Below are 9,922 nucleotides of genomic sequence, written 5' to 3'. Positions count from 1 at the left end.
AACCGCAGCCTCGGTCGCCGAGCTGATAGTCCATGCTGCTGCAAACGTCGTCGAACTGTTCGTGCAGATGGTTGTTGTCTTGCAAACGTCCCCATCTTTTGACTCAGGGATCGAGACGTGGCTGCACGATCCGTTACACCCATGCGGATAAGATGCCTGTCATCTCGACTGCTAGTGATACGAGGCCGTTGGGATCCTGCACGGCGTTCCGTATTACCCTCCTGAACCCACCGATTCCACATTCTACTAACAGTCATTGCATCTCGACCAACGCGAGCAGCAATGTCGCGATACGATAAACCGCAATCGCGATAGGCTACAATCCGACTCTTATGAAAGTCGGGAACGTGATGGTACGCATTTCTCCTCCTTACAAGAGGCATCACAACAACGGTTCACCAGGAAAGTTTCCTCTTGTCAGCACGTTGTAGGTGTCTCCACCGGCGCCAACCTTGTGTGAATGGTCTGAAAAGCTAATCATTTGCATATCACAGCATCTTCTTCCTGTTGGTTAAATGTCGCGCCTGTAGCACGTCATCTTTGTGGTGTAGCAATTTTAATGGCCAGTAGTATAGTTTGCGGCCGCGATCTCGGCTCCAGTCCACCACCAGCAAAGGAGGGTGGAACTTTGACAATGCCAGCCACTTCTGCTGGTCGGTCGAAGAACCGGTGACAGAAGCAAACGGGCAGTTTGTCAACAAGTGGCCCAGAAAGCCTTAACAATTTTATGTTACTGCTGGTATTAAGTTTATTTGACTTACTGAATACCCGCTAAACCTGACGTAACTCAGGTATTTATTTACAGGCGCACGTCCACGTCATAGCCAGGCAGCGTCGCCCCTTGTGCTTAATGTTCGTGACTTCATGTCTCCTGAAATTTGTGTCGTACAGTGACATAATTGTGTATGTACAATCAGCAGCGTAAGTGGGTACTATCTGCAAAACGTAATGCTAGTTAAGTTGGTAGCAATGAAGTGATAAATGTAATCGTGGTGCACAATATGGCGGTTTTTCAAGCATCTCACTGTTTATGATGTCAAACCTCCTGAATTACGTGTCGTACAACGATATAATATTGTGAGTACATTCAGCGGCATATGTGGATACTGTGTGCGAAATTCATTGAGACTATAGTTAGTAGCAAAGAAGTAATAAATTTATGCGTTATGTCTGATGCGGCCGTTTTTCACGCGTCTCATCGTTTATGACGTCATATCTCTTGAACTATGTATCATACAATGACATGATTTTGCACTTACATTCAGTTGTATATATGCTAACTGTCTTTGAAATGTGTCGCGAATACAGTTAGCTGTAAAGAACTAACAAATTACACTCCTGGAAATGGAAAAAAGAACACATTGACACCGGTGTGTCAGACCCACCATACTTGCTCCGGACACTGCGAGAGGGCTGTACAAGCAATGATCACACGCACGGCACAGCGGACACACCAGGAACCGCGGTGTTGGCCGTCGAATGGCGCTAGCTGCGCAGCATTTGTGCACCGCCGCCGTCAGTGTCAGCCAGTTTGCCGTGGCATACGGAGCTCCATCGCAGTCTTTAACACTGGTAGCATGCCGCGACAGCGCGGACGTGAACCGTATGTGCAGTTGACGGACTTTGAGCGAGGGCGTATAGTGGGCATGCGGGAGGCCGGGTGGACGTACCGCCGAATTGCTCAACACGTGGGGCGTGAGGTCTCCACAGTACATCGATGTTGTCGCCAGTGGCCGGCGGAAGGTGCACGTGCCCGTCGACCTGGGACCAGACCGCAGCGACGCACGGATGCACGCCAAGACCATAGGATCCTACACAGTGCCGTAGGGGACCGAACCGCCACTTCCCAGCAAATTAGGGACACTGTTGCTCCTGGGGTATCGGCGAGGACCATTCGCAACCGTCTCCATGAAGCTGGGCTACGGTCCCGCACACCGTTAGGCCGTCTTCCGCTCACGCCCCAACATCGTGCAGCCCGCCTCCAGTGGTGTCGCGACAGGCGTGAATGGAGGGACGAATGGAGACGTGTCGTCTTCAGCGATGAGAGTCGCTTCTGCCTTGGTGCCAATGATGGTCGTATGCGTGTTTGGCGCCGTGCAGGTGAGCGCCACAATCAGGACTGCATACGACCGAGGCACACAGGGCCAACACCCGGCGTCATGGTGTGGGGAGCGATCTCCTACACTGGCCGTACACCACTGGTGATCGTCGAGGGGACACTGAATAGTGCACGGTACATCCAAACCGTCATCGAACCCATCGTTCTACCATTCCTAGACCGGCAAGGGAACTTGCTGTTCCAACAGGACAATGCACGTCCGCATGTATCCCGTGCCACCCAACGTGCTCTAGAAGGTGTAAGTCAACTACCCTGGCCAGCAAGATCTCCGGATCCGTCCCCCATTGAGCATGTTTGGGACTGGATGAAGCGTCGTCTCACGCGGTCTGCACGTCCAGCACGAACGCTGGTCCAACTGAGGCGCCAGGTGGAAATGGCATGGCAAGCCGTTCCACAGGACTACATCCAGCATCTCTACGATCGTCTCCATGGGAGAATAGCAGCCTGCATTGCTGCGAAAGGTGGATATACACTGTACTAGTGCCGACATTGTGCATGCTCTGTTGCCTGTGTCTATGTGCCTGTGGTTCTGTCAGTGTGATCATGTGATGTATCTGACCCCAGGAATGTGTCAATAAAGTTTCCCCTTCCTGGGACAATGAATTCACGGTGTTCTTATTTCAATTTCCAGGAGTGTATACCGTCCTGCCTGATGCAGTACTTTACTGCATGGACCGTGGAAAAGCAGAAAGCGATATACAATTTTCCTTTCATTTTGTACCGGCTGTCAGCGAGAAAATTTTTTTGTAAAAGTTTGAAGTTATGTGTAAGTTTGTTGCAAGTCGCCAGTGCTCTCATTCTCAAATACTGGATGGATAAAGTCTAGGAATTCGCCAGTAGCGGGCTACCGGGCTACTCTTCTTTTTCACCCACACTACAACCCATTTGATTGGCAAATGGGTTCTTAGCTCCACGGCGATTGTCGCCTGATATTAAGGTATGTGTTTACCAAGTTTGGATGAAATCGTTGCCGGCCGCGGTGGCCGTACGGTTCTAGGCGCTCCAGTCCGGAGCCGCGCTGCTGCTACGGTCGCAGGTTCGAATCCTGCCTCGGGCATGGATGTGTGTGATGTCCTTAGGTTAGTTAGGTTTAAGTAGTTCTAAGTTCTAGGGGACTGATGACCACAGCAGTTGAGTCCCATAGTGCTCAGAGCCATTTGAACCATTTTGATGAAATCGTTACAGTGGTTTAGGAGGAGATGTGGAACACACACACACACACACACACACACACACACATATCCATTTTTATAATGTGCATGGATTTTGTTTTGGTTGGCAGGAGAGCCCACACCGTGTTACTAGAGGAGGCCGAAAGGCACGCGTTTTAGCTCACGCAGGCTGGCGTGAGGTCTGGAACAGGACAAGGAAATTAGAATTTAGAAAAAAGGACGAAGCTGGTGGAATACTTAACTTTAATACGTAATGAAGAACATCGGTCTTGACGGTACATGATTCAATATGAATTGTAACTGATAATGTCGCCTTGCTAGGTCGTAGCAAATGACGTAGCTGAAGGCTATGCTAAACTATCGTCTCGGCAAATGAGAGCGTATTTTGTCAGTGAACCATCGCTAGCAAAGTCGGTTGTACAACTGGGGCGAGTGCTAGGAAGTCTCTCTAGACCTGCCGTGTGGCGGCGCTCGGTCTGCAATCACTGATAGTGGCGACACGCGGGTACGACGTATACTAACGGACCGCGGCCGATTTAAAGGCTACCACCTAGCAAGTGTGGTGTCTGGCGGTGACACCACATTCCTCCCCCGCAAATCGGCGTACGGTGGTGGCATAAGGCTTCCGCTCGCCGTGGGGAGGACCCCATGTTGACGTATGCGACGAGGTGGGGAGCCTAACAACAGGCGAGGCTGTGCCACCCGCACCCTGCCATTCAGACCGCGGGGAGTGAGGAAACGCCTGAAAACCTGCTCCAGGGTGCACGCCAACATGCGGTGTATGCGCCCACAGAGAGACAGGAGGGGCCGAAGGGTCGACCTCCATCGGGTCGGGGCACCCGACGGGCGAAGACGACTTATGGTCCGGAGCGGGCAAGAGTTCCATGTCGGAGGACATCCGGTCACGGGAAGCGATCGGCAGCGCGTGACCCAGGGAGGCGCCCGGCGGTTGCAGCGACGCGTCCACTGCGGGCGTCGCTGGCGGGAGAACAGGCGGCGGCGGCGGCGGCGGCGGCGGCGGCGGCGGCGCGTCGCCATGGGGCAAAATGGAAGGCAGCGTCGGTAACACCTGGGGATGAGGCGAGCCAGTAGATGGGTCCCCAGGGGGCTGACCGGACGGCACCATCGCTGAAAGCAGACGGCGAGCGGCAGATCCCATGCAACGACAGAGGCGCAGCTGGTTGAGATGCTGGCGCACCTCACCAGAGGCCCCCAAAACCAGAAACATAGCGCGTCCGAGGCAGCGAAGAATGCGCCCTTCGAGCCAACGCCGTGAACCTCGGTAGTGACGATAGTAGACAACGTCGCCTGGAGCAAAAGCAAGTGTCTGCCGCTGCACAGGAACCTGATGCGGCGGATGTAGCAAAGACATCAAGGTTCGATGATGACGACCGTGGAGCAACTCAGCCGGCGAGCGACCATCTCGGGGCTGAGAGTGATATGAGGACAAAAAGAGCAATAACGTGTCCTCCCGAGAATGCGACTCTTTTAACTTCAACATCTGTGACTTGAAAGTCCTGACCAATCGTTCAGCGGCACCGTTTGACTGTGGCGAAAACGGCGCGGACGTCAGATGTTGAATACCATTGGCCCTGCAGAATGACTGAAATTCTGCGGACATGAATTGTGGGCCACTGTCGGAAACAATAGTCTGTGGAAGACCTTCAATGCAAAAGATAGCAGATAACGCTTGGATGGTGGCAGATGACGTCGTGGAAGACATCCGGACAACAAAAGGAAAATTACTGAATGTATCTACCACAACCAACATCGAGCATTCCAGAATGGACCAGCAAAATCGTTGCCAAGGGGAAGTGGCTTTTGGCCATGCAAAGAATTTCCTCGGTGGGGCTGATTGTTGGTGGGCACCCACCATGAAAGAAGAGCACATATTCGTAATCGCGGCATCGATTTCGAACCAAGTACAGTGCTGGCGAGCAAGTTGTTTCGTTCTCACTATACCCCAATGTCCTTGGTGGAGAAGCTGTAAGACAGAGGACTGTAACGAACGTGGGACCACGACCCTGGACTGATCATTATCAGAACGCAACAGCAAAACACCACGTCGAACAAAAAGTCTCTCCTTGTGAGCAAAAAATCGGCGAACCAACGGATCCCTGATCCGTGACTTTGACAAGGGCCATTGCGTAGCAACAAAACGCAGAATGGTAGCAAGGACAGGGTCGGCAGCGGTGGCTGTAGCTACACGACGAAAATCAATCGGAAAAGATTCGACCACGTCATCGGTTTCCGCATCAATGAACATGCAAGCAAGTTCGGAGGAATCGAATGCTCTATCCTCAGCAACAGGCAAACGGGACAACGCATCGGCGTTTCCGTGCTTAGCAGCGGACCGATAGAAGATATCGTAGCGGTACTGCGAGAGGATAATAGACCAGCGAATTAATTTCTGCGCTGTACGTGGAGGTACAGGCTTGTTCGGATGAAAAAGCGATGTCAAAGGTTTGTGGTCTGTGATGATGGTAAAGTGACGACCATACAAGAAATCATGTAACTTTGTAACACCAAAGACGAGAGCCAATGCTTCTTTCTCGATCTGTGAATAATTTCTTTGCGCACACGAGAATAATTTGGACGCAAAGGCAATAGGGCGATCGTGCGATCCATCTTTGTGCGCAAGCACAGCACCGATCCCGAAATCCGATGCATCCACCATCAACAAAAGGGATTTCTGGGGATCGAATGGCGTAAGGTAAGTATTGGAAAGCAACGCCGATTTCAACTGGCGAAAGGCGCGTTCGCATTCCGTCGTCCAGACGAACGGAACACCTTTACGGCGTAAACGATGAAGCGGAGCTGAAATGGAAGAGGCATGCGGCACATATTTATGATAATAGTTGATTTTTCCCAGCACACTCTGTAGCTGCTTCAAATTCTGAGGCGAAGGCAAGTCTTGTATGGCACGGAGGTGCTCGGGACTGGGATGTTTGCTTTGGGCATTGAGTACATGTCCCAGGTAGGGCAAGTCACGAGCAAAAAACACACATTTGTCCTTCCGCAAGCGAAGACCATTTTGTCGCAAGACCTGAAATAATGTTCTGAGATTGGCTAAATGTTCTTCTTCCGTCTTTCTGGAGATCACAGTATCGTCCAGATAGTTTGCTGCAGTAGGGACCGACGCACAAACAGTTTGTAGATATTGCTGAAACAATGCAGGGGCGGATGGTGGTGGTGGTGGTTAGTGTTTAACGTCCCGTCGACAACGAGGTCATTAGAGACGGAGCGCAAGCTCGGGTTAGGGAAGGATGGGGAAGGAAATCGGCCGTGCCCTTTCAAAGGAACCATCCCGGCATTTGCCTGAAACGATTTTAGGGAAATCACGGAAAACCTAAATCAGGATGGCCGGAGACGGGATTGAACCGTCGTCCTCCCGAATGCGAGTCCAGTGCAGGGGCGGATGCACACCCGAATGGCAGTCGTTTGAATCGATACAAACCAAGATGCGTGTTAACCACCAAAACGCGCTGGGAGTCTTCGTCCACCGGTATTTGCAAGTACGCATCTGCTAGGTCCAACTTCGAAAAATATTTACCCGGGCACAGTTTGTCAAAAAGATCTTCCGGGCGGGGTAAAGGAAAAGTTGCAATCACTAGTTGCGGATTCACTGTTGCCTTGAAGTCCACACAAAGTCTCAATTTTCCGGAAGGTTTTGGCAAAATTACTAAGGGTGATGCCCAGAGAGAAGCCTCCACATGTTCAATTACACCTTGTGATTCCAAATCATGTAATGTTTTTGCGACCTCATCACGCAATGCGTGGGGAACATTGCGTGCTCTGAAAAATTTCAGTTGAGCGTTTACTTTCAGGTCCAAATGTGCTTTATAGTTCGTAGCGCAACCAAAGCCCGGTGCAAAAATGTCTGCAAATTCTTCACATAGACGAGAAACACTGTCTGAAGGCACAGTCTGGTTCACTGATAGGACCTGATTTACTAGAGACAAGTTAAACAACTGAACTAAATCGAAACCAAACAAGTTCACTGCAGAAGAAGAACGAAGGATGTAAAATGACACAAGTTTTGAAACTTCCTGGCACATTAAAACTGTGTGCCCGTCCGAGACTCGAACTCGGGACCTTTGCCTTTCGCGGGCAAGTGCTCTACCAACTGAGCTACCGAAGCATGACTCACGGCCGGTACTCACAGCTTTACTGCTGCCAGTACCTCGTCTCCTACCTTCCAAACTTTACAGAAGCTCTCCTGCGAAACTTGGTAGAGCACTTGCCCGCGAAAGGCAAAGGTCCCGAGTTCGAGTCTCGGTCGGGCACACAGTTTTAATCTGCCAGGAAGTTTCATATCAGCGCACACTCCGCTGCAGAGTGAAAATCTCATTCTGGAAACATCCCCCAGGCTGTGGCTAAGCCATGTCTCCGCAATATCCTTTCTTTCAGGAGTGCTAGTTCTGCAAGTTTCGCAGGAGAGCTTCTGTAAAGTTTGGAAGGTAGGAGACGAGGTACTGGCAGCAGTAAAGCTGTGAGTACCGGCCGTGAGTCGTGCTTCGGTAGCTCAGTTGGTAGAGCACTTGCCCGCAAAAGGCAAAGGTCCCGAGTTCGAGTCTCGGTCGGGCACACAGTTTTAAACTGCCAGGAAGTTTCATATCAGCGCACAATCCGCTGCAGAGTGAAAATCTCATTCTGGAGACACAAGTTTTGTTTGTCCTTTGTATGTTGCAAGAAGGCACTGTCCTAACACAGGGATCTTTTGACCTGAATAGCTAGTTAGCTTAACATTTGTGGCACGCAACGGAGGTGCGCTCAGTAGTTTGTAAGTGTCTTGATTGATCAGTTAGACTGCAGCTCCGGTATCGAGCTGGAATGGTATCACTTTGCCGTGAATGTCCAAGTCTGCAAAAAGTTTATTGTCCTGCTGACGACAAGAGCGACTGTCTTGTGCAACGTGAACTGACACTGGTACATAATCACGTGCGACTTGACGGGATTTCCGGCGATGTCGACGCACACTATTTGTGGGACGAACGCAGTCACTGTTAGAGAGAGTGGCACTGGGCGGAGTGGAACGAACTACATGAATTTCTATGGGCGAAGTTTCACGAGCCTGAGTATCCTTGGTTCGAATTCGGCGCGAAGCAAAGGGCCTGGAATGGTCGTGAGTTTCCGATCTGAGCTTTTTCTGGCAAACACTCTGAACATGTCCTTTTTTATTACAGAAAAAGCAAATAGCCTGGCATGACGGGCAATTCTCACGCGAATGGCTAGTAGCACACCGCGGGCATGATTTTGGCACTGCATTTGCTTGCCTGCGTGGCACACGTGGCTGAGAACCTGGCGGCAGCGGCGGGCGCGAGGGCTGTTTACTGCTCCGTGCAGCTTGCCCGGCGGGCCGGTTAACCTGACACACGGCTGGTGAAGTTTCAAATGATTCCTGAGCAAAGTCAAGTGTGTCCTGCTGATCCAATATGTCCATCACTTGTTGAAGGGAGGGATTGACTAGTTTCAAAATCTGTTCCCTTATACGAACATCAGAAATGTTCTGTGCAATTGCAGCACGTACCATAGTACCTGAATAAGGGATTCCACATTGACACTCAAAAGCACAATCCCTAGTAAGGCCCTGCAAGGTTGCAACCCACTCCCGATTAGTCTGACCTGCCGTACGTTTTGTACGAAAGAAGGTATACCGTTTCGCAACTACATTGACTGATTCTTTGAAATATGCATCTAATGCAGACAAAATTTCGTCGTAGGACAGAGTTGATACGTCGCGTCTGGGAAATAATTTGACTATTACATTTTGTACGCCGGCCGACGCTAACAAAAAAGGCTGCCGCTCGTTACCTTGAATTCTGTAGGCGGCGAGATGGAATCCAAATTGGCGGGACCACTCCGTCCAGCTTTCCAGTGCAGCATCAAAAGGACGAAAAGTTGGTGCAACAGCGTGTTGTGGCTGCTTTAGCGGTGGAGCGGCGGCTGCTGCATCGTTTTGCATTGCCCGTTGACCCTGGACGAGCTGTCCAAGGGCATCCAGTAAGGCCTGCGTCTGCTGATTCTGTAAGTGATAAAATTCGGACAGTACATCTGGAGATTGTGGCGAAGCCATTACACAAGTAAATCAGGGCAATATCGATAAGAACGCGGTTGTGCCTCGTCGCCAATGTTTTGGTTGGCAGGAGAGCCCACACCGTGTTACTAGAGGAGGCCGAAAGGCACGCGTTTTAGCTCATGCAGGCTGGCGTGAGGTCTGGAACAGGACAAGGAAATTAGAATTTAGAAAAAAGGTCGTAGCTGGTGGAATACTTAACTTTAATCCGTTAATGAAGAACGTCGGTCTTGACGGTACATGATTCAATATGAATTGTAACTGATAATGTCGCCTTGCTAGGTCGTAGCAAATGACGTAGCTGAAGGCTATGCTAAACTATCGTCTCGGCAAATGAGAGCGTATTTTGTCAGTGAACCATCGCTAGCAAAATCGGTTGTACAACTGGGGCGAGTGCTAGGAAGTCTCTCTAGACCTGCCGTGTGGCGGCGCTCGGTCTGCAATCACTAATAGTGGCGACACGCGGGTACGACGTATACTAACGGACCGCGGCCGATTTAAAGGCTACCACCTAGCAAGTGTGGTGTCTGGCGGTGACACCACAGATTTTATGGA

At 50.8% G+C, this 9,922-nt stretch overlaps 1 non-coding gene across 1 annotated transcript; it reads left to right on the top strand.

Moving 5' to 3' along the window:
- Window positions 1-7,804: 7,804 nt before the first annotated feature.
- Trnal-caa (transfer RNA leucine (anticodon CAA)) lies at window positions 7,805-7,879 on the top strand. The gene has a single exon. It is a non-coding gene; the product is annotated as a tRNA-Leu (tRNA).
- Window positions 7,880-9,922: the final 2,043 nt, after the last annotated feature.

Source organism: Schistocerca nitens, chromosome 6 (genome assembly GCF_023898315.1).
Source record: "Schistocerca nitens isolate TAMUIC-IGC-003100 chromosome 6, iqSchNite1.1, whole genome shotgun sequence".
In the NCBI taxonomy this organism is placed as follows: domain Eukaryota; kingdom Metazoa; phylum Arthropoda; class Insecta; order Orthoptera; family Acrididae; genus Schistocerca; species Schistocerca nitens.
This window is presented reverse-complemented; position numbering and strand designations above follow the sequence as displayed.